Source organism: Aquarana catesbeiana, linkage group LG05 (genome assembly GCF_042186555.1).
Source record: "Aquarana catesbeiana isolate 2022-GZ linkage group LG05, ASM4218655v1, whole genome shotgun sequence".
Classification (NCBI taxonomy): Eukaryota; Metazoa; Chordata; class Amphibia; order Anura; family Ranidae; genus Aquarana; species Aquarana catesbeiana.
The window spans coordinates 168248946-168273049 of record NC_133328.1 but is presented as its reverse complement, the minus strand read 5'-3'; positions in this window follow the sequence as shown (position 1 = coordinate 168273049).

Here is a 24104-nt window from a genome sequence, read left to right as displayed (position 1 = left end):
TCCTCCTCGCACGTTCATAGCCAAACTCCTTAATTATAAGGACTGGGATACTGCTTTAAGAATGGCAAGGGAGAAGGGCAACATCCCAGTAGGGAACGCTAAAGTGGCCATTTTCCCAGATTTCTCGGCAGAGGTGCAACGTCGTCGACAGAGCTTCACGGAGGCCAAACGCAAGCTACGAAATCTGCAATACAAGTATTCCATGCTCTTCCCAGCCCGCCTTAGGGTAGAGCACGAAGGCCATGCGGTCTTCTTTGAGGATCCAGAGGAGGTGATTTCTTGGTTGGAACGACGAGCTAATCCTCAACAAACTGACTGATTACATACCACTATTAACATGGTTGCGACCAAGAACTGTTCTTAAAGCGGGGGTCCACCTATCTATCGTTTTTTTTTTTTTGAGTTCATTCACAAACTTTTCTTTTCAGCATTACATACTCACATATTGTGTGTAATATGTCCGCCTGTGTCAGATTTCGTCGGAAAGAATAACTTATATTATTCACTACAGGCGGTTTCCATATTCATTGTGGGCATTTGAAGCCCACAAGCATTTATTTCCTGGATGTGGTGAATGCTGTGCTCCCAGCATTCACCGCTCATTCCCACACATGCTCAGTGGCATCCTGGGAAGCCTGAGACTAGCTCCCAGGAGTCTGGGAGAGGCTAGAAACACGCCTACTCCCACGGGAGGAGAACCAGGAAGTGCAAAGAAGAATAGAAAAATAAAAGGTAATTACAGCGATTTAAATTTTTTTAAACGGCATGTCAGCATCTAGGCAAGGAAGAGAATACATACAGATATTGTTCAAAATTTGGGTGGAACCCCGCTTTAACCAGCGAGAGTCTAAAGCACAAATCCTGGATAATCACAATACAAGAGTCCAAGTACCTTCCGGGGCTCCGGAGAGAAGGAAGAGTCCTACAGTCAACATGCACCGTGCAGCGAGACTTTGCCCCACACAGTTCTGGGAAGCAGCACCATGAACATTGGAACATTCTCCGGAACATAGTCATGGCAACCAAATGGAAACAAGAAGATCGAGAGACCACACTGCACTTTCTGCAAGTGACATGGCTAATATCACTTACTCTTTTTAATATCCGGAGACTCAACCAATTGTTCTACATTCCATTGATTGCTAAGAAGATAGAATGTTTCCCAGCTCACAACCAGTTAAGTGATTATGCTCACACAAGTTTGGGTCAGTGTAGGGCAGGGAGGGGGGTGGGGGTTCAAATGTTTGTGGTTCGGTTAAACTTAGACGTGCATATCTACTATGGAAAACAGGTAATGTTACATGTGCCAGATCTATGGAAACGTACTTATATGTCGTGTGTTATATGATTAACGCAGCTATGCCTGAAAGTTGGAAACCTGTGTGCCTTTTACATAGGATACAAATTGATTTATATAAATGCTTTATTACTGACTAAAAAGTTGTGCCTATGGCATCTTTGACGTTCCTTACATGGAATGTGAGGGGCCTGCGCGAGAAGTTTAAGCGCGCGGCAGTCTTCACATTCCTGAAGAGGCAACATGCTGATATAGTGGCACTTGTGGAAACACATATTGAGGGAAGTGTTCAGATGGTGCTCCGCAGGCCTTGGGTTGGGTGGGCGTATCATTCTACCCACACATCCCACTCCAGGGGAGTTTCTGTATTAATAGCCAAATCGGTACATTTTGAATTATGTGAGTTAACCACTGACCCGCAAGGCCGTTATTTCTTCATCCATGCCAAAGTATATGGAGAACGTCTGCTTATATTGGCTTTTTATGTGCCACCTCCATCTAATATTTCCATAGTCAAGGAGGGTATATCATTCATGACCCGACACCCAAGTATAGCAGCAGTCTGGTTGGGAGACTTCAATGTCACTCTAAATCCGTCTCTAGACAGGCTACAACTGGCATCAACGGCTCATAATACTCCCACTGAAACTAAATTCTCCCAACTTATCTCCGCCTTCCATTTAATTGATACATGGCGATACAAGTTCCCACAGGGTAAGTCATACTCATGCTTCTTGTCCTCTCATGGCTCCATGTCCCGTATAGATTTTATACTTATCTCCCACAGATTGACTCCAAGGCTATCGGAGGTAATGTTTTGCCCTAGAGTACTTTCGGACCATAGTCCTTATTGGATTACATTAAGTTTTCCTGTAGCAAAGCCACCACGAACATGGCGTTTAAACCCATTTTGGCTCTCTCTTCTACCAGAAGATGGCGAGCTCATAGAGAGTCAGCATCACCTTCCGCAGTTTGGGATTCTTTCAAGCTATTCGCTAGGCATACATTGATAACTGCTATAAACAAAATCAAGATGGACTCTTCCGGTGCCCTCGGTAAGGCGCTGGAGGACTTGTCCTCTGCTGAAAGAGTATATGCCAACACCACGACTTCCGTAAATGCAGATCAGCTTAAACTACAGACTAGAGAGGTTAACCAGTTACAGTACCAGAAAGCCAGACAAAAAATGTTCTTCTCCAAACAGAAAATGTTTGAACATGGGGAAAAAGCAGGCAAACTGTTGGCATACCTCAATGTTTAGGGATTTCTTTGCTGACTTATACACGACGACAGCCCCCACCGAGACCCACGCTATGTTCTTTTCCTTGAAAAGGTGACTTTCCCACAGCTAACGGAAGAACAGATAGAATTACTAGAAGCGCCACTTACTATAGACGAAATATCAACCGCTATAGTTAGCTTTGCTAGGTCCAAATCTCCCGGTTCGGACGGACTCCCAATTGAGTTCTATTCCCAATTTAGTGAAATACTAATTCCTAAACTATTAAAATGATATAACCATCTCTTTGAAACTGGGACTCTGCCCCCATCTATGACAGAGGCCACAATAGTCCTCATCCCTAAACCTGGCAAAGATCTGGGATTCCCAGAATCTTATCGCCCAATATCACTTTTACAGGTCGATATCAAAATACTAGCCAAAGTACTATTAGGCTCAACCAGGTAATATTAACATTAATACACGCAGATCAAGCTGGTTTCATGCCTGGAGGCAACACCTCGTTTAACCTCCGGAAATTATGGATTCGGTCCAAAATTTATTAAATGGGTCCAACTATTATACCAGGCGCCTAGGGCCAGAGTGGTGGCTAATGGGTGGTCGTCTCAGCTGTTTGACCTCAGTAGAAGCACGAGACAAGGTTGCCCCTTGTCCCCATTGTTATACGCCCTGGCGGCTGAACCTTTGGCAATATCCATTCGAGCAAACCCAGAGATTAAGGGACTTGGAATGGGCTCTCTGACTGAAAAAATTAGCATGTATGCAGATGACGCGCTATTATACCTGGCAGACTCGGGCCCATCATTATGCAATGCACTCAGCACGATAGAACAATTTGGAATATTTTCAGGACTGAAAATTAATTGGGGCAAATCTCAAATTTTACCAATTGATAGCTTTCCACCCCCAGAATCCCAAACCAGACTTCCGCTTCAGAGAGTAGATGTTATTAAATATTTGGGGATCCACATAACTAGATCCCCCGCGGACTATGTATCCCTGAATATAACTCCTCTTATCTCCTTAGTTAAAAATAAAATACGGGTCTGGTCCAAATTGCCATTAGGAGTCTGGGGTCGTATAAATTTAATCAAAATGATCCTATTACCCAAAATACTTTATGTTTTATGGCACACCCCCGTTTACTTACCCTTAAAGCATTTTAAATCTCTAGAGTCCCTCCTAAAGTCATTTGTATGGGGTAATAATAGGCACAAATTAGCATGGCAAGCCCTAAAAAATCCGACTGACCTGGGCGGCACTGCTCTACCCGATTTTAACTTATACTATATCGCAGCACAGCTATCCCAACTTTTCCATCTAGACAAGACTGACAGCGAAAGATTCCTCACGCTTCTATGTCGGAAGTGGGCGCAGTACACCAGAGACCCGATATATGCAATAGCGGCGGATTTGGGTGGGATGGAACTAGGAGAAAGAAGACACACCATACTATACCACTATAGGAAAATATGGAATTTAGCAGCTTCTAGACTTGACATTTCGCAGTTCAATGACTACACGCCATTGTGGCATAACAAAAATCTTCAGGAATTTAATAAAATACAAGACTCATTCATATGGTCCATACAGGGAGTATTTTACCTGCACCATATATTAAAAGATGGACAGCTTAAAACATTTGACATACTTAAAGAAGAATTTACAATCCAGGATCAGATGTTCTTCAGATTTCTACAAATTCGTCATGCGCTACAAGCACAATTCCCTGACTCTTGCCCTAGTCCTGCACCTAATGTTCTTATAGCTATAATTAAGAGCACAGACTCTCATGAATTGATCTCAGCTTTTTATAACTTGCTTTTAACCCCTGTAGCTACTAAAATAGCATATGGCTTGAAACCAAGATGGGAGAGAGAGATGGGACCGGTGGAGGACGAGGAGTGGGGGGAGGCATTGGAGGCCTGCAAAACAGTATCTCCTAAACTTTCAGATCGATTGACACAGCTCTACATTCTCCATAGGGCATATCTTACACCCCTCAGAGTGGCAAGATATAAGAGTACACAAACCACCTTGTGTCAGATGTGTGGGAGAGAGACAGGCACTTTTTTTCATCCACTCTGGACATTCCCTAAGATAAAAGGCTTCTGGGAACAAATCGTGGCATTTTTACATGATATAATGGGCTCACCTCTAGCTCTGGACCCTAAACAGTGCCTCTTGGGTATAGTTCCAGATACAACTGACAAATATACAAAAACTTTTCTATACGAAACTCTCTTTGCAGCAAGAAAGGTTATTGCCAAAAAATGGATGAGGCAGGAGCCTCCTAAAGTAGTGGAATGGAAGGTGGAAATAAATAATACATTACCCTATAAGAAATGTATATATATTAACAGAGGTTGCCCAACAAAGTATAACAAGATCTGGGATAGATGGCTTAAAGAATCTTCTACCTGTGTCTAATGTAATCATATGACCACAGAGTGATTTTATAGTTATAAGAATGGATAGACAGTCTATAAAAGCCAAATAAATATACCGTAAATATCATTACACGTCAGTTATGTCTGCGTTTAATGTTATTTTTATTTAAGCTGTGATAATTCTCATACTGATACAGAGTTAACATGTTAACGTAACCATTGTATATATGCACAAGTTATTTAATAAAACTTTGTTTGATTAAAAAATGGCCGCTACGAGACCTATATAGATGGCCAAGCCCCGTTTTGAAAACAAGTTGGCCGTATCAAAATCCGAGTAGAAAACCAAGCCTCCATCTGGCGACCAGTGGATGGCCAAATCTCAATCTCAAATGTCAGCTTTATAACTGGGTCCTACATAGAAAAACGGCCATTGCATAAAATAAATAAAATGGAAAAAAAAGGGGGGTGAAAAACAGAACCATTAAATAGATGGCAAAAGTGCCAAGTATTGTATAGTAAACAATCTCTATATATTATAATTATAAAAAAAGACCTGGCTGCCCTCTTCCGGCCAAAAATGATATTGAAATACATAATAGGCAATACAGTAATCATGTAATGTGACTGGAATAATTAAGGGTAACCAGGAAACAAAAAAAAACAATGAACACTAACCACTTACTCAAATTAAATGAATAAACATAAAAATGTAAATGTCTAATAGATAGGAACTCTAAAATTGTTAAGAATTATTAATAAAAACACTTATGTCCCAATCTACATTCATACCATGAGGGACAAATGACTTTAATTCATAATTCCAAACCTCTAATTGGGACACACCCCTTCTACTGGATCCTCCCCTCCATGGTGGTAAGTATTTATCTATTGCCACAAAGGAGGTCCCCAGAGGGTCCCTATTATGGCACTGAGAGAAGTGTTTTGGCACTGTATGTTCTTTCTTATCCTTTCAACTTTTTTTGATGTTATTAATATGCTAATTTGTTTGTATTGAGAATGTTCTTGTTGTCCTACCCACATACTGCTTCCAACATGGACAAGTGATAAACCACATTCTTTGTGTTACATGTGAAGAAGTGTTTGATAAGTCCTGCCAGTTACAGTAGAAGAGAAAATGCAACTCTTTTGTTTGTCATCTTTATTAATCTTACAGACTTCATACCTTTTACAAGGGTAATAATCCACCAGGTTGTGAAAAAAAAGACATTAGTTGGGGTGGATCCAATATATTAGGGGCTAAACTGTTCTTCAAGGGAGGTAACCCCCTTTTTCGGGGAGTATAGGGCCCAAGACTCTGTCGTTCTTCAAAAAGGACCAATGTTTCGTAAAGATCTTTTTTAATTGATAATTCTGCCCAGAAAAATAAAAGGTAATAAAAGACCATTTAAATCTTGATTTGCATTGAACTTAGTCTTATTTAATAAAAGATAAGCTCTATCAAGACTACAAACCCGATCCATTTCATTATCCAAAGTAGCTTAATTTTCAATCTAGACCTCTTCCCTGGGTCAGCTGATAGCCTCTCATGGCTTTGAATATCATTTCTACGCTGACGACACGCAAATCTATCTCTCCACCCCTCAACTCACTCCATCAGTTTCCTCACGCATCACTAACTTACTAACAGACATATCTGTATGGATTTCACACCACTTCCTCAAGCTCAGCTTGTCCAAAACTGAGCTTATAATATTTCCTCCCCCACGTGCCTCTTCCCCTGACTTCTCTATTAAGAGCGATGGCACAACCATCCACCCATCCCCACATGTCAGAGTGCTAGGTGTTATCCTGGACTCTGAACTCTCCTTTCAGCCCCACATCCAATCACTTTCCAAAGCTTGCCGCCTCAACCTCCGCAACATCTCTAAACTACGTCCCTTTCTAACCAATAATACCTCAAAGCTCCTGATTCACTCCCTGGTTATCTCTCGCCTTGACTACTACAACTCCCTCCTCATTGGCTTACCTTTAAATAGACGATCCCCCCCTTCGGTCCATCATGAATGCTGCTGCCAGACTCATCCACCTTACAAACTGCTCAGTATATAAAAAAAGTTAATAAAGCGCTACTATCAACCTTAATACAGCACAGTGATCCAATAAATAATGTGATCCAATAAAGAATAAATAAACTAATCATATATATATATGTCCAGTAAACCACACTAAATATAAATTAATTACTGTTCTTCCAAAATGCTTGTAGATTTCTGGAGATGTTGGGAAAAAGTCAAATACCACTCATTTGTAAGCTAAAACACAGGACAACGATACACAAATGATCAGGTGTGTAGTCTCTGATGAGGTTCACATATGGTGAATTGCTTTCAAACCTTCATTGCTTTTAATCCTTCATAGATCGATATTGCTCAAACAAAAGAAAGGACATACCTCATTGCGCAAATAAATAAACTAAAAACGACATGTGAGTAATAAAACACAATTGCACTCACACATGCCCCGCAATAAGATTGCATTTAAGAAGGTCAGTTGCATATATTCAAAGACAATCTCACTTGGCTGTTCCTGCTCACACAGCACTGGGGTTACTGGCTCCTCCTGTGCGTTACATTACTGGCAAGTGAAAAAGTCACCTGAGCCTGAGGGGCGCCCTGGTACATACCAGTAGACAGGGGTCGTTGCTCAATTCGGGAGGGGGGGCGCGGGCGCATGTCCCCCTGTTCGGTGCTGACAAGTCCCTGACATTGCCCCCTCCCAAAGGGCAGCCTCCGGATGCCTAAATAGTCGCTCTTTTCAGGATGGGCAGAGAAATAAGCACACATTAATCGCTTAGCATGAATGTTGCTGTCGGGTTCCCAGGAGTTGTTTTCTGGACCATACCCTTTCCACTTGATTAGAAATTGTATCTGCCCTCGTCTCCTTCTACAATCAAGGATGGCCTCCACCTCATGCTCCTCACTCCCATCCACTATGACAGGCTCACGGGGTCTGGCTCCTCTATCAGGGAAGGCATCAGGTACGGCAGATTTTAATAGTGACATGTGGAACACTGGATGAATCTTAAGAGAGTCAGGCAGGGATAACTCGTAGGAAACGTTATTGATCTTTCTTTTCACCGGAAAAGGCCCCATAAACTTGGGTGCAAGTTTCCTTGAAGGACAAGCCAACTTAATATTATTAGTAGAAAGCCATGCCTGATCGCCAAGCTGTAGGTCCAGTTCCCCTCTTCTTTTTCGGTCAAAGCTTCTTTTGCTGTCTGCCTGGGCCTTAGACACTGCCTCTTGCAACACTCAGTTGTTGTGGCTGAGGAACTCCACCGTATCCTGAACTGCCGGAAATGGGGACTCTGGAAGAAAGTCAGGAAGAAAAGTCAAATGAAAGCCATAACTGGCAAAAAAGGGGGACTGTCCAGTAACTGAATGGCTAGCATTATTATACGCAAATTCCGCTAGGGGCAGCAGGGGCACCCAATCATCTTGCACAAAGAATGTAAAACACCTAATGTATTGTTTGAGAGTTTGGTTGGTTTTCTCTGTCTGCCCATTGATTTGAGGGTGATAGGCCGAGGACAGGGCCAACTCGATCTTTAGGATCTCACACAAGGCCCTCCAAAAGCATGAGGTGAACTGCCCCCGTCAGATACTATGTTTGCAGGAATTCCATGTAGTTTGACAATTTCTTTAATAAATATACGGGCAGTTTCAATAGCAGATGGGGTCCCTTTTAAGGGTAGGAAATGGGCCATTTTGTTTAGAATGTCTACTACCACAAAAATAGCTGAACACCCCTCGGAGCATGGAAGCTCAACTATAAAGTCCATGGTAATCATTTTCCAGTGTCTATCGGGTACAGGTAGGGGTTTTAGCAGTCCCCAGGCTTGTTTTCTTGTCGTCTTGTTCTGCATGCAAACAGGGCAAGAACTGACATATTTCTCACAGAACTCTTTCAGGTTGGGCCACCAGAACGTGCGTCCCAAAGTGACCTGCCAGTGGATGGTCATGGAGTAGGGTTAGCACTTTTACCCGGATGTCTTCTGGAATGAAGATTTGGCTACCCTTCCAAAATAACCCATCTCTGGGCATTAGGGTGATTCCCGGGGGTCTTGACAAGTCCGAGCATGCTTCCTTGATCTGGGAAAGGAGATCTGTCTGCAGGAGTAAGAAGTTGTTTGCGGGCAGGATAGTATCGGGAACAGATAAATCTTTCGGTTTGTCATACATGCGCGACAATGCGCCTGGTTTGATGTTTTTTGACCCTGGCCGGTAAGTAATGTGGAATCAGAAGCGCGAGAAGAATAGGGCCCAATGGGCTTGTCGAGGTTTCAGCCGTTTAGCAGATCTTAGGTACTCTAAGTTTTTGTGATCGGTATATATTAGTACCGGATGAACAGCGCCCTCTAACAGGTACCGCCACTCTTCCAAGGCTGCTTTAATAGTAAGTAGTTCCCGATCACCAACATCATAGTTCTTTTCTGCAGGGGATAGTTTCCGAGAGAAGAACCCCTACAGGGTGCATTAGATCTTTACTACCTTGACGCTGTGAAATGACTGCTCCCACGGCCACTTCAGAAGCGTCTACTTCCAGAATGAAAGGTAAAGATGGGTCATGATGGCTAAGGATTGGGGCTGAGATGAACAGTCTTTTGAGATTCTCGAAGGCGTCTTGGGCCTCCGGGGTCCAGCAAAAACAGGAGTTCTGTTTGGTCAAATGCGTGATAGGCGTAATTATGGCGGAGAACCCCTTGATAAATTTCCTGTAAAAGTTTGCGAAACCTATGAAACGTGTTTCCTTTTTTATCCAAAGGTACCGGCCAGTCTAATACAGCAGATACTTTTTGGGGATCCATCTTGATGCCAGTTGGAGAGAACACTAACCCCAAAAACTGAATGTTCTGTCACTCGAACTCGCATTTCTGTGTCTTTGCATACAGTCCGTGCAGGCGAAGACGGCCTAAGGCCCTGCAAACATGTTCCCGGTGCTGATCGAGAGATCCAGAGAATATTAAGATATCGTCCAGGTAGACAATTATAAAAATGTCTAAAAAGTCTCTAAATACATCATTGATGAGATGTTGGAAGGTGGCAGGAGCCTTATAGAGTCTGAAGGGCATGACCAAGTACTCATAATGCCAAAATCGGGTCCGGAAATCTGCCTTCCATTCATGCCCGGCCCAAATGCGGACCAGGTTGTAAGCCCCCCTCAGGTCAAATTTGGTGAATATGACAACAGATCTTAATTTCTGGAAGAGTTCAGGTATCAGGGGTAAAGGATAGCGGTTTTTAACCGTAATTTTATTTAGCTCCCGGTAGTCCACACATGGGCGAAGTGTCTGGTCTTTTTTGGTAACAAAGAATATTCCGGCACCTGCTGGGGAGGTTGAAGGGTGGATGAATCCCTTTTTTATTAATGTAAGTCTTTAGTGCCTCCTGCTCCTTTTCCGATAACGGGAAGATACGCCCGAAAGGGATTTCGGTCCCAGGAAGAAGTTCAATCGGGCAATCATAGGGGCAGTGAGATGGAAGAGAGTCTGCTCCCTTCTTACTGCAGACGTCAATGAACTCATGATAAGGCTCGGGTACAGACTGGAGTAAGTTCTGGTCGGTGTCCAGACATAGTAGAGTAGCTGGAGGATTGGAAGGTTCAGTCAGGCAGTGCTTTTGGCAGTATGAAGACAGAAACTTTACTTCTTCAGTAGCCCGGTTGATGTGAGAATTGTGAGCCAAGAGCCAAGGTATGCCCAAGATGATCGGGAACAGAGGAGAAGAGATGGCATCAGGAGTCAGAAATTCTTTATGTTTGGAGAAAATGGTGACAGGTAGAAGATGAGTCTCTGGAGTCACTTGCCCTGATCTGATGCGGGAGCCATCGGCCAAGAAAGCGCAAAGTCCATGTGTCTTTTCTCGCAAGGGGGTGTCTTGTTGACTGGCAAAGGTGGAATCGATCAAGCAGCTGCATGCTCCGGAGTCAATGATAACGTTGATTGGAATTATCATTCCCTGGAGCTGTAGTGAAAGAGGGAGAGCAAGGTGGGTTGCGTTGGCAGACAAGGCAGAGAGGCTGATAGGAACAGCGGATGGACACTTACGCATCTTGGCCAGACAGTTGTGTACATAGTGTCCCATTCTACCGCAGTAGAGGCAAAGGTTCAGCTGACAGCGGCGTGCTCGTTCTTCTGGGGGCAAGGCAGGGTGCATCAGCCCCAGCTGCATGGGCTCAGAAGTATCAGAAACCGAGCTGGCTGGATTCAAGCAGGTCGGGGGCAGATAGCAAGAAGAAGGAACTGGAGCCTTTGCAGTCATCCATACCGGGCGGCTTTGCTGAGAAGAACATTCTGATTGGTGTTCCCGGAGACGACGATTGATTTGGATCACTAAGGTGATCAAGGCCTAGAGGGAATCCGGTATGCCAACTTGAGCAAGCTCATCCTTCAGCCCTTCAGACAGACCCATGCGGAATTCATGACGCAGGGCCGCATCATTCCATTGAGTGTCTGCGCTCCAGCGCCTGAAGTCCGTGACATAGTCCTCGGCCGCCCTGGAGCGCAAACAAAGCGGACTCGGCTGTGGCAGTCCACTGGGGATCCTCATACAGCTGGGCCATAGCTTCAAAAAAGGAAGGCAAGGAATGAGTCTGGACTGAGTTTCCCTCAAGTAGTCGGTGGGCCCAGGTCTGGGGCTCTCCTGGTAGGAGGGAGATCTCAAATCCCACTTTTGTAGCCTCTAGGGAGAAAGTCCCGGGTTGCAGAGCAAAATAGAGCTGACAGGCGTTGCGGAAAGCCCGAAACTTTGTTCGGTCCCCAGAGAACCTTTCCGGGATGGGAACTCTTGGCTCAGGTGGGAGCATCACAACAGAAGGAAGGGAAACAGTCTGTGCTGGAGTGGCAGCAGGAGCAGAAGCCATGTTACCGGAGCCAGTAAGATTCTGGACTTGTTCTTCTAGCTTGACATAGCCATCCTGCAGGGATTTCACGGCTTGAGTGAGGGCCGTAAGGTGCGTGCAGATTTCCTCTATAGGGGAGGTCTCTCCTGCGAGCTCAGTCATGGCTGTTTTATACTGTTAGGTACCTGGTAGTAGAGCCCGACTTCTAGGAGGAGACCTCTCTTACAACGCTGGTTCAGGAGCCACTGGAAAGGAAACAGTGGTCTTGTGAGCACAGTGGGTAGGAGTGCCTGTGGAAGTAGAAGCAGCCGGCACTTGTAGCAGAATGGAGATCGTCCAGGGATGGCTGGACTGCGGATGACAGTAGACTGTAGCAGGTCAGCGACCTGAAGAACTGATGGATGCAGAAGCAGCGGCAACTGGAGCTGGATGAGAAGAACCGGGGGTGCAGCAACACACAGAGCAGAATGGCAGGCAACAGTGTAAGCAAACAGTCCGGGTCGGCAGGCAATCAGTCAGTTGAACACAGCAGGCTATAGCAGAGTCGGTGTAACAGGCAGAGGTCGGAAATGGATTACAGGCAAATATTCAGGCAGAGTCAGGCAAGCCGGGTTTGGATTGGAGAGAGCAGAGAGGTCATACAGAGCTGGGTCGGTATGGTTAAACAGCAATCAGATATGGGTAACAAGGTACAGAGCTGAAGACAAAACAGCGCTGCACAAGTGTGACTATGAGACTTTTAAAGGTTCTTTGGTGCCAAACGCCGTTTACGCACATGCGCAACCGTCTGTGGAGCGCGCTGGTGCATACTGGTAGACAGGCGTCGTTGCTCAATTCGAGAAGGGGCACGTGGGCGCATGCACGCTCGCATGTGCCCCTGTTCGGTGCTGACAAGTCCCTGACAAAAAGTGAGCAGCTTCATGATGAAAATTTTTGAATAGGAGGTATGTCAGATTCCTTATATAAAAAGTGGTTCACTGCTTCAAAACCAAGATCATGGGCTATACACATACAGTGGGGACGGAAAGTATTCAGACCCCCTTAAATTTTTCACTCTTTGTTATATTGCAGCCATTTGCTAAAATCATTCAAGTTAATTTTTTTTCCTCATTAATGTACACACCGCACCCCATATTGACAGAAGAACACAGAATTGTTGACATTTTTGCAGATCTATTAAAAAAGAAAAACTGAAATATCACATGGTCCTAAGTATTTAGACCCTTTGATCAGTATTTAGTAGAAGCACCCTTTTGATCTAATACAGCCATGAGTCTTTTTGGGAAAGATGCAACAAGTTTTTCACACCTGGATTTGGGGATCCTCTGCTATTCCTCCTTGCAGATCCTCTCCAGTTCTGTCAGGTTGGATGGTAAACGTTGGTGGACAGTCATTTTTAGGTCTCTCCAGAGGTGCTAAATTGGGTTTAAGTCAGGCCTCTGGCTGGGCCATTCAAGAACAGTCACATGAAGCCACTCCTTTGTTATTTTAGCTGTGTGCTTAGGGTCATTGTCTTGTTGGAAGGTAAACCTTCGGCCCAGTCTGAGGTCCTGAGCACTCTGGAGAAGGTTTTCGTCCAGGATATTTCTGTACTTGGCCGCATTCATCTTTCCCTCGATTGCAACCAGTTGTGCTGTCCCTGCAGCTGAAAAAAAAACCCACGGCATGATGCTGCCACCACCATGCTTCACTGTTGGGACTGTATTGGACAGGTGATGAGCAGTGCCTGATTTTCTCCAAACATACCGCTTAGAATTAAGGCCAAAAAGTTCTATCTTGGTCTCATCAGACCAAAGAATCTTATTTCTCACCATCTTGGAGTCCTTCAGGTGTTTTTTAGCAAACTCCATGCGGGCTTTCATGTGTCTTGCACTGAGAAGAGGCTTCCGTCGGGCCGCTTTGCCATAAAGCCCCGACTGGAGGAGGGCTGCAGTGATGGTTGACTATCTACAACTTTCTCCCATTTCCCGACTGCATCTCTGGAGCTCAGCCACAGCGATCTTTGGATTATTCTTTACCTCTCTCACCAAGGCTCTTCTCCCCCCGATAGCTCAGTTTGGCCGGACGGCCAGCTCTAGGAAGGGTTCTGGTCCCAAACGTCTTCCATTTGAGGATTATGGAGGCCACTGTGCTCTTAGGAACCTTAAGTGTAGCAGAATTTTTTTTGTAAACTTTGCCAGATCTGTGCCTTGCCACAATTCTGTCTCTGAGCTCTTCAGGCAGTTCCTTTGACCTCATGATTCTCATTTGCTCTGACATGCACTGTGAGCTGTAAGGTCTTATATAGACAGGTGTGTGGCTTTCCTAATCAAGTCCAATCAGTATAATCAAACACAGCTGGACTCAAATGAAGGTGTAGAACCATCTCAAGGATGATCAGAAGAAATTGACAGCACCTAAGTTAAATATATGAGTGTCACAGCTAGGGATGAGCCAAACACCCCCCGGTTCGGTTCGCACCAGAACCTGCGAACGGACCGAAAGTTCGCACGAACGTTAGAACCCCATTGACGTCTATGGGACTCGAACGTTCAAAATCAAAAGTGCTCATTTTAAAGGCTAATTTGCATGGTATTGTCCTAAAAAGGGTTTGGGGACCCGGGTCCTACCCCAGGGGACATGTATCAATGCAAAAAAACTTTTAAAAACGGCCGTTTTTTCGGGAGCAGTGATTTTAATGATGCTTAAAGTAAAAAAAAAAAAAAGTGAAATATTCCTTTAAATATCGTACCTGAGGGGTGTCTATAGTATGCCTGTAAAGTGACGCGTGTTTCCCGTGTTTAGAACAGTCCCTGCACCAAATGTCATTTTTAAAGGAAAAAATCTCATTTAAAACTGCTTGCGGGTTTAATGTAATGTCGGGTCCTGGCAATATGGATGAAAATCAGTGAGACAAACGGCATGGGTACCCCCCAGTCCATTACCAGGCCCTTTGGGTCTTGTATGGATATTAAGGGGAACCCCGCACCCAAATTAAAATAAGGAAAGGTGTGGGGCCACCAGGCCCTATATACTCTGAACAGCAGTATACAGGCTGTAGGTTTGTTGTTAAGTAGAATCTCTTTGTAATTTTGAACGGGTACATTTTTAACGTGTTTAGCTCCAGCCAAAAAATCTTTTTTAAGCTTTTTGGAAAACATAGGGAAGGGTTATCACCCCTGTGACATTTGTTTTGCTGTCTTTCCTCCTCTTCAGAAGATTTCACCTCACTTTTTGTCCCAATGGATTGGAAAGCATCAGTGGAAAGGAGAAATGTTTTTCCCATATTAACTCTTACAGGAGAGAATTTCCCTTCCTAGGGGTAGATTTATTCTCACTTCCTGTTGTCTCCTTCCGTTTGCAAGTAGGAGTCGTTTGTAAGTTAGTTGTTTGAAAGTAGGGTCCTGCCCTATATACTCAGCAGAAATTTGGGCCTTAGGTGTTGCTGTGGCCACAACACTGTAAGCCCTCACAGGGCTCTGCTGTGAAATATTAGATCAAGAATTGTAATTACATGCCCCTGTTGAACAGGAGCTGAAAAATTAGGCCTTAGGCACTGGTGCTGGTGCCACAACACTGCAACCCCTCGCAGACACTCTAGTTGGAATGCAGGAACGAGCCCTGCTGCAAAGTATTGCATCAAAAATTGTAATTACACGCCCCTGTTAAACAAGGGCTGAAAAATTGGGCCTTAGGCACTGGTGCTGGTGCCACAACACTGCAACCCCTCACAGACACTCTAGTTGGAATGCAGGAACGAGCCCTGCTGCAAAGTATTACATCAAAAATCGTAATTACACGCCCCTGTTAAACAGGGGCTGAAAAATTGTGCCTTAGGCACTGGTGGTGGCACCCAGAACCAAAAATGTTCTTACAAGCTATCAGCGTGATGATTGAGGAGGAAGAGGATAATTACTCAGGGATAGTCACTCAGCATCAGCATAGGCAGTCTTTGAAGGGATCTGAGATTTCAAAAAAAATTATTCGGTTACATCAGCATCAGGTGCTTGGTAGCTGGTGGTGATCCAAGACTCATTCATTTTTATGAAGGTCAGTCGATCGACCGAGTCAGTGGACAGATGCACCCTGTGATCGGTTACCACGCCTCCAGCAGCACTGAATGTGCGTTCCGAAAGAACGCTGGATGCAGGACAGGCCAGTAGCTCAATTGCATACTGTGCAAGCTCTGGCCAGTGATCCATCCTCAAGACCCAGTAACCCAGAGGATTTTCGGTGGGAAAGGTGTCCAAGTCTGATCTTGCCCCTAGGTATTCCTGCACCATGTAAAACAGACGCTGGCGATGGTTGCTGGAACCGATCATACCTTGGGGCTGCGGACCAAAAAATTGTCTGAACGCATCGGTCAGACGGCCACCTTCTCCACCGCTCCTTCTTTGACTGACCGAAGCCTCAGCAACACGTTGTCCAGAAACAGGAGTTTGTAACCTCCCAGTCTCTGGGAACGCGTTGCACAGACCTTTCTGCAAGGCCTCCCGAAGATGTTTCATCCTCTGCTCCCTCTGCGATGGCAAGATAAGGTCCGCAACCTTACCCTTGTAACGTGGATCAAGGAGGGTTGCCAGCCAGTATTGGTCCTTCTCCTTGATACCACGAATACGAGGATCCTTACGCAGGCTTTGCAGGATCAGGGAGGCCATGCAGCGTAGGTTTGCTGAGGCATTCGGTCCGGAGTCCTCTGGGTCACTAAGGACGACATGGTCCGCAGCCACCTCCTCCCAGCCACGTACAAGTCCATGTGTTTCTTGGGACTGATCCCTTAAAGACTGCTGCTGATGCTGAGTGCCAGGCTCCACCTCCATACTGACACAATCTTCCTCCTCCTCCTCTTCCTCCTCGTCCTCTTCCTGTGTGATCGGCGGGCACGCAGGAACACTGTCTGGATAAAGGGGGCCTTGAGAGCTAAGGAAGTCCTCCTCTTCCTGCCTCTGTTCTGCCTCAAGTGCCCTGTCCATTATTCCACGCAGCATGTGCTCCAACAGGTGGACAAGGGGGACAGTGTCACTGATGCATGCACTGTCACTGCTCACCATCCTCGTGGCCTCCTCAAATGGTGACAGGACAGTGCATGCATCCCTGATCATGGCCCACTGGCGTGGGGAAAAAAAAACAAGCTCCCCTGACCCTGTCCTTGTGCCATAGTCGCACAGGTACTCATTGATGGCCCTCTGCTGCGTGTGCAGCCGCTGCAGCATGGCCAACGTTGAGTTCCACCTGGTGGGCATGTCACAGATTAGGCGGTTCTTGGGCAGGTTAAACTCCTTTTGGAGGTCCGTCAGCCGAGCACTGGCATTATATGACCGGCGGAAATGCACACAGACTTTCCTGGCCTGCCTCAGGACATCCTGTAAGCCCGGGTACCTGCCCAAGAACCGCTGCACCACCAAGTTAAGGACGTGAGCCAAACAGGGCACATGGGTCATTTGTCCCTGTCGGAGGGCAGAGAGGAGGTTGGTGCCATTGTCGCAAACCACCATTCCTGCCTTAAGTTGGCGTGGCGTCAACCACCTCTGAACCTGCCCCTGCAGAGCTGACAGAACCTCTGCCCCAGTGTGGCTCCTGTCCCCCAAGCACACCAGCTCAAGCACCGCATGGCATCTTTTGGCCTGCGTACTTGCGTAGCCCCTTGAACGACTACGGAGCACCGCTGGTTCTGAGGAAGAGGCCATGGAGGAAGAAGAAGAGGAGGGGGTGGAGGAGAGAGGTGTGTCACAATCATTAGCATTTTGGAGGCGTGGTGGCGGAACAACCTCCAACACTACTGCACCTTGTCCTGCATCCTTCCCAGCTGCCAGCAGAGTCACCCAATGCGCCGTGAAACTTAGGTAACGTCCCTGTCCATGCCTGCTGGACCATGAGTCAGCGGTAATATGCACCTTACCGCTGACCGCCCTGTCCAGCGAGGCATGGACATTGCCTTCCACATGCTGGTAGAGAGCCGGAATCGCCTTCCGTGAGAAAAAGTGGCGTTTGGGTACCTGCCACTGAGGAACCGCACATTCCACAAACTCACGGAAGGGGGCAGAGTCTACCAACTGAAAAGGCAGCAGTTGAAGTGCTAGCAATTTTGCCAAGCTAGCATTCAACCGTTGGGCATGTGGATGGCTGGGAGCAAACTTCTTTCGGCGGTGCAGCAGCTGGGGCAGGGAAATTTGCCTGGTACAATCTGACGTCGGTGTACCAAAATCAGATTGCCCACAAGTACGTGGCTGTGACACACCTAATTCTACACCTTCATTCCTCTCAGTGCAGGTCTCAGAGAGGACTGAAGGTCTAGTGGGGTTGGAAATCTCAGCTGATGAGGAGCAAGCAGAGGTCCTCTTTGTTTTTTGGTGTGGGTCTTTTAGATACGCTTGCCAACGAACTGCATGGCAGGTCAACATATGTCTGGTCAAGCATGTGGTACCCAAGCGGGAGATGTTTTGGCCACGCGAGATACGCTTGAGACATATGTTGCAAATAGCAGCGTTGCGATCTGATGCACTCGTCTCAAAAAAGGCCCACACCAAAGAACTTTTTGAATAACGCGCAGAGACTGCAGCGCCCTGCACATGTGGAGCTTTGGGGTGTGATGCAGTCAATGTGCTGCCCTTAGGCTGGCCCCTGGAGGGCATCCTGCCTCGTTGGTGATGTGCCGCCTCCTCCTCCTCCTCCTCTCTCCTATCAGGCACCCACGTTGAGTCAGTGACCTCATCATCCCCTCCCTCCTCATCACTGGAGCAAACCTGGCAGTATGCTGCAGCAGGGGGAGCATGACTGCCAGATTGCTGTCCTTCTTGGGCACCCCCTCTGTCCGTGCTCGTGTTACTGCCTTCATCGAGCTCAGTATCATCATCAGAGCCTTCCAAACGCTGGGCATCCTCCTGGAGCATGTACCCAACACTGTGATCAAACAGTTCGAGGGACTCCTCAGGAGGACATGGTGGGGCTAGGGAAGGAGTCACTGATGACATTGAGCCGAGGGAAGAGGCCGCTGCTTTGCCAGACAAAGTACCCTGGGCATGGGTGAGAGAGGATGAGGAGGATGAGGACGGCTTGGTCATCCACTCGACCAAGTCTTCCGCATGTTGCGGCTCAACATGGCCAGCTGCCGAAAAAAAGGCCAAGCGTGTCCCATGGCCACGTGCTGATGAGGATGCACCGTCTCCACGACCAGCACTAGACACAGAGCCTGCTTGCCCTCTCTTATTGGCTTGTGACTGTCTGCCTCTCCTTCTTGGCCTTCCAGACATACTAATGGCCTGTAGCTGCACTAAGCTGGGATATATATATATATATATATATATATATATATATATATATGTACTGATACTGCAGCTAGCAAAATCAACTGCCTGCCTGTAGTATGAGAACACCACCAACCTTCTACAGGTAGCTTTAGCTGAACACTGTGAGATGGACGCACCCCACTAACTTGTAGGTTTAGCAGAACACTGTGAGCAGGACGCACTGCACTAACTGTAAATAGTCTAGCTGCCTGACTGTGGTACTAATAGGATCAAAAGAACACCAGCAATTTTCTTCAGGTAGCTGTATTTACTGTAACAAGACAAGCCTGCCTGTCAGTAAGAAGATAACAGAAACGGATCTAGCTGAACACTGTGAGCAGGACGCACCCCACTAGCTTGTAGGTTTAGCTGAACACTGTGAGGTGGACGCACCCCACTAACTTGTAGGTTTAGCTGAACACTGTGAGCAGGACGCACCCCACTAACTTGTAGGTTTAGCAGAACACTGTGAGCAGGACGCACTGCACTAACTGTAAATAGTCTAGCTGTCTGACTGTGGTACTAATAGGATCAAAAGAACATCAGTAATTTTCTTTAAAATACTGTAACAAGACAAGCCTGCCTGTCAGTAAGAAGATAACAGGAACGGATCTAGCTGAACACTGTGAGCAGGACGCACCCCACTAGCTTGTAGGTTTAGCTGAACACTGTGAGGTGGACGCACCCCACTAACTTGTAGGTTTAGCTGAACACTGTGAGCAGGACGCACCCCACTAACTTGTAGGTTTAGCAGAACACTGTGAGCAGGACGCACTGCACTAACTGTAAATAGTCTAGCTGCCTGACTGTGGTACTAATAGGATCAAAAGAACACCAGCAATTTTCTTTAAAATACTGTAACAAGACAAGCCTGCCTGTCAGTAAGAAGATAACAGGAACAGATCTAGCTGAACACTGTGAGCAGGACGCACCCCACTAGCTTGTAGGTTTAGCTGAACACTGTGAGGTGGACGCACCCCACTAACTTGTAGGTTTAGCTGAACACTGTGAGCAGGACGCACCCCACTAACTTGTAGGTTTAGCAGAACACTGTGAGCAGGACGCACTACACTAACTGTAAATAGTCTAGCTGCCTGACTGTGGTACTAATAGGATCAAAAGAACACCAGCAATTTTCTTCAGGTAGCTGTATTTACTGTAACAAGACAAGCCTGCCTGTCAGTAAGAAGATAACAGAAACGGATCTAGCTGAACACTGTGAGCAGGACGCACCCCACTAGCTTGTAGGTTTAGCTGAACACTGTGAGCAGGACGCACCCCACTAACTTGTAGGTTTAGCTGAACACTGTGAGGTGGACGCACCCCACTAACTTGTAGGTTTAGCAGAACACTGTGAGCAGGACGCACTGCACTAACTGTAAATAGTCTAGCTGCCTGACTGTGGTACTAATAGGATCAAAAGAACACCAGCAATTTTCTTCAGGTAGCTGTATTTACTGTAACAAGACAAGCCTGCCTGTCAGTAAGAAGATAACAGAAACGGATCTAGCTGAACACTGTGAGCAGGACGCACCCCACTAGCTTGTAGGTTTAGCTGAACACTGTGAGCAGGACACACCCCACTAACTTGTAGGTTTAGCTGAACACTGTGAGCAGGACGCACCCCACTTACTTGTAGGTTTAGCAGAACACTGTGGGCAGGACGCACTGCACTAACTGTAAATAGTCTAGCTGCCTGACTGTGGTACTAATAGGATCAAAAGAACACCAGTAATTTTCTTTAAAATACTGTAACAAGACAAGCCTGCCTGTCAGTAAGAAGATAACAGGAACGGATCTAGCTGAACACTGTGAGCAGGACGCACTGCACTAAATGTAAATAGTCTAGCTGCCTGACTGTGGTACTAATAGGATCAAAAGAACACCAGTAATTTTCTTCAAAATACTGTAACAAGACAAGCCTGCCTGTCAGTAGGAATATAACAGGAACGGATCTAGATGAACACTGTGAGCAGGACGCACTGCACTAAATGTAAATAGTCTAGAAGGTAACAGGAACGGATCTAGCTAAACTGAATACAGTGTGTATATATATATATATATATATATATATATATGCAACACCTGGGATGCATATATATACACAATACACTTTAAGTGCAGCTAACTGACTGACTGTCCTGCCTAATCTAGCTAACTCAAATGAAATGACACTGTCTCTCTCTCTCTCTCTAAGCACACCGAAACACACTGCACAGGGCCGCCGTGTAGGCGGCCTTATATAGTGTGGGGCGTGTACTAAATCCCCTGAGCCATAATTGGCCAAAGCCTCCTTGGCTTTGGCCAATTATGGCTCTCTGTTAAGGCGGCGCTGTGATTGGCCAAGCATGCGGGTCATAGTGCATGCTTGGCCAATCATCAGCAAGCAATGCACTGCGATGCCGCAGTGAATTATGGGCCGTGACGCGCCACACGAATTTGCGAACGATCGAACAGCCGATGTTCGAGTCGAACATGGGTTCGACTCGAACACGAAGCTCATCCCTAGTCACAGCAAAGGGTCTGAATACTTAGGACCATGTGAAATTTCAGTTTTGTCAACAATTCTGTGTTTTTCTGCCAATATGGGGTGCTGTGTGTACAATAATGAGGAAAAAAAATGAACTTAAATGATTTTAGCAAATGGCTGCAATATAACAAAGAGTGAAAATTTTAAGGGGGTCTGAATACTTTCCATCCCCACTGTATCTAGTTGTCACAAATGGTGGCAGTTGCTGAGATAAGAGAAGTTTGGAGTTCTTATTTATCCTTTTTTACCTTTGCAGAAATGTTGGCAGGTTGGTCAATATTCTGCCAGGCGTTTTCTACTTGGATATTATGGCTCTCACCCTCATTTTCTGAAGTCCAAAAATTTTAAAAATGGGTTTTTAGCCCTTTGCAAATTGACAGATATCCATTGTTTAATGATTTTCACAAGTTCAGGGATTTCTTTGATCACGGGCCATGCATTGTTTGACAAAGAGAAGTTTATTTTGAGCAAAACTAAAAGCAAGTTTGTCTGTGTTCTAGCAGCTGACTATAATTATCATTTTAATTGCATTGCTTTAAAAAAGGGGGAATTAATCCTTCACACAGTGTCAGTTTTCAATTCCCTTAATTGAAAATGTGTTTTTGCTCACTTTGGTGCTGTTTTTTAATATTTGATTTTGGTTGAAAATCTAAATTATTCGAACCTTGTTCATATGGGCATTAACCACTTCAGCCCCGGAAGGATTTACCCCCTTCCTGACCAGAGCACTTTTTACAATTTGGCACTGAGTCGCTTTAACTGCTAATTGCGCGGTCATGCAATGCTGTACCCAAATGAAATTTGCATCTTTTCTTCCCACAAATAGAGCTTTCTTTTGATGGTATTTGATCACCTCTGTGGTTTTTCTTTTTTGCGCTATAAACGGAAAAAGACCGAAAATTTTGAAAAAAAATTATATTTTCTACTTTTTGTTATAAAAAAAATCCAATAAACTCAATTTTAGTCATACATTTAGGCCAAAATGTATTCGGCCACATATCTTTGGTAAAAAAAAGACAATAAACGTATATTTATTGGTTTGCGCAAAAGTTATAGCGTCTACAAACTAGGGTACATTTTCTGGAATTTACACAGCTTTTAGTTTATGACTGCCTATGTCATTTCTTGAGGTGCTAAAATGGCAGGGCAGTACAAACCCCCCCAAATGACCCCATTTTGGAAAGTAGACACTTTGCTGAGTTGCTGAGAGGCATGTTGAGCCCATTGAATATTAATTTTTTTGTCCCAAGTGATTGAATAATGACAAAATAAAATTACAAAAAGTTGTCACTAAATGATATATTGCTCACACAGGCCATGGGCATATGTGGAATTGCACCCCAAAATACATTCAGCTGCTTCTCCTGAGTATGGGGATACCACATGTGTGGGACTTTTTGGGAGCCTAGCCGCGTACGGGGCCCCGAAAACCAATCACCGCCTTCAGAATTTCTAAGGGAGTCAATTTTTGATTTCACTCCTCACTACCTATCACAGTTTTGAAGGCCATAAAATGCCCAGATGACACAAACCCCCCCCAAATGACCCCATTTTGGAAAGTAGACACCCCAAGCTATTTGCTGAGAGGCATGTTGAGTCCATGGAATATTTTATATTTTGACACAAGTGGGAAAGTGACAAATTGTTTTATTTATTTTTTTTTTTTTCACAAAGTTGTCACTAAATGATATATTGCTCACACAGGCCATGGGCATATGTGGAATTGCACCCCAAAATACATTTAGCGGCTTCTCCTGAGTATGGGGATACCACATGTGTGGGACTTTTTGGGAGCCTAGCCGCGTACGGGGCCCTGAAACCAATCACCGCATTCAGGATTTCTAAGCGCGTAAATTTTTGATTTCACTCTTCGCTGCCTATCACAGTTTCGGAGGCCATGGAATGCCCAGGTGGCACAACCCCCCCCACCCCAAATGACCCCATTTTGGGAAGTAGACACCCCAAGCTATTTGCTGAGAGGCATGGTGAGTATTTTGCAGCTCTCATTTGTTTTTGAAAATGAAGAAAGACAAGAAAACTTTTTTTTTTCTTTTTTCAATTTTCAAAACTTTGTGACAAAAAGTGAGGTCTGCAAAATACTCACTATACCTCTCAGCAAATAGCTTGGGGTGTCTACTTTCCAAAATAGGGTCATTTGGGGGGGGGGAGGTTGTGCCACCTGGGCATTCCATGGCCTCAGAAACTGTGATAGGCAGTGAAGAGTGAAATCAAAAATGTACGCCCTTAGAAAGCCTGAAGGCGGTGCTTGGTTTTACGCGGCTAGGCTCCCAAAAAGCCTCACACATGTGGTATCCCCGTACTCAGGAGAAGCAACAGAATGTATTTGGAGTGTCATTTCACATATTCCCATGGCATGTTTGAGCAATATATCATTTAGTGACAACTTTGTGCAAAAAAAACAAAAAACAAAATTTGTCTTTTTCTCGCAACTTGTGTCACAATATAAAATATTCCAGGGACTTGACATGCCTCTCAGCAAATAGCTTGGGGTGTCTAC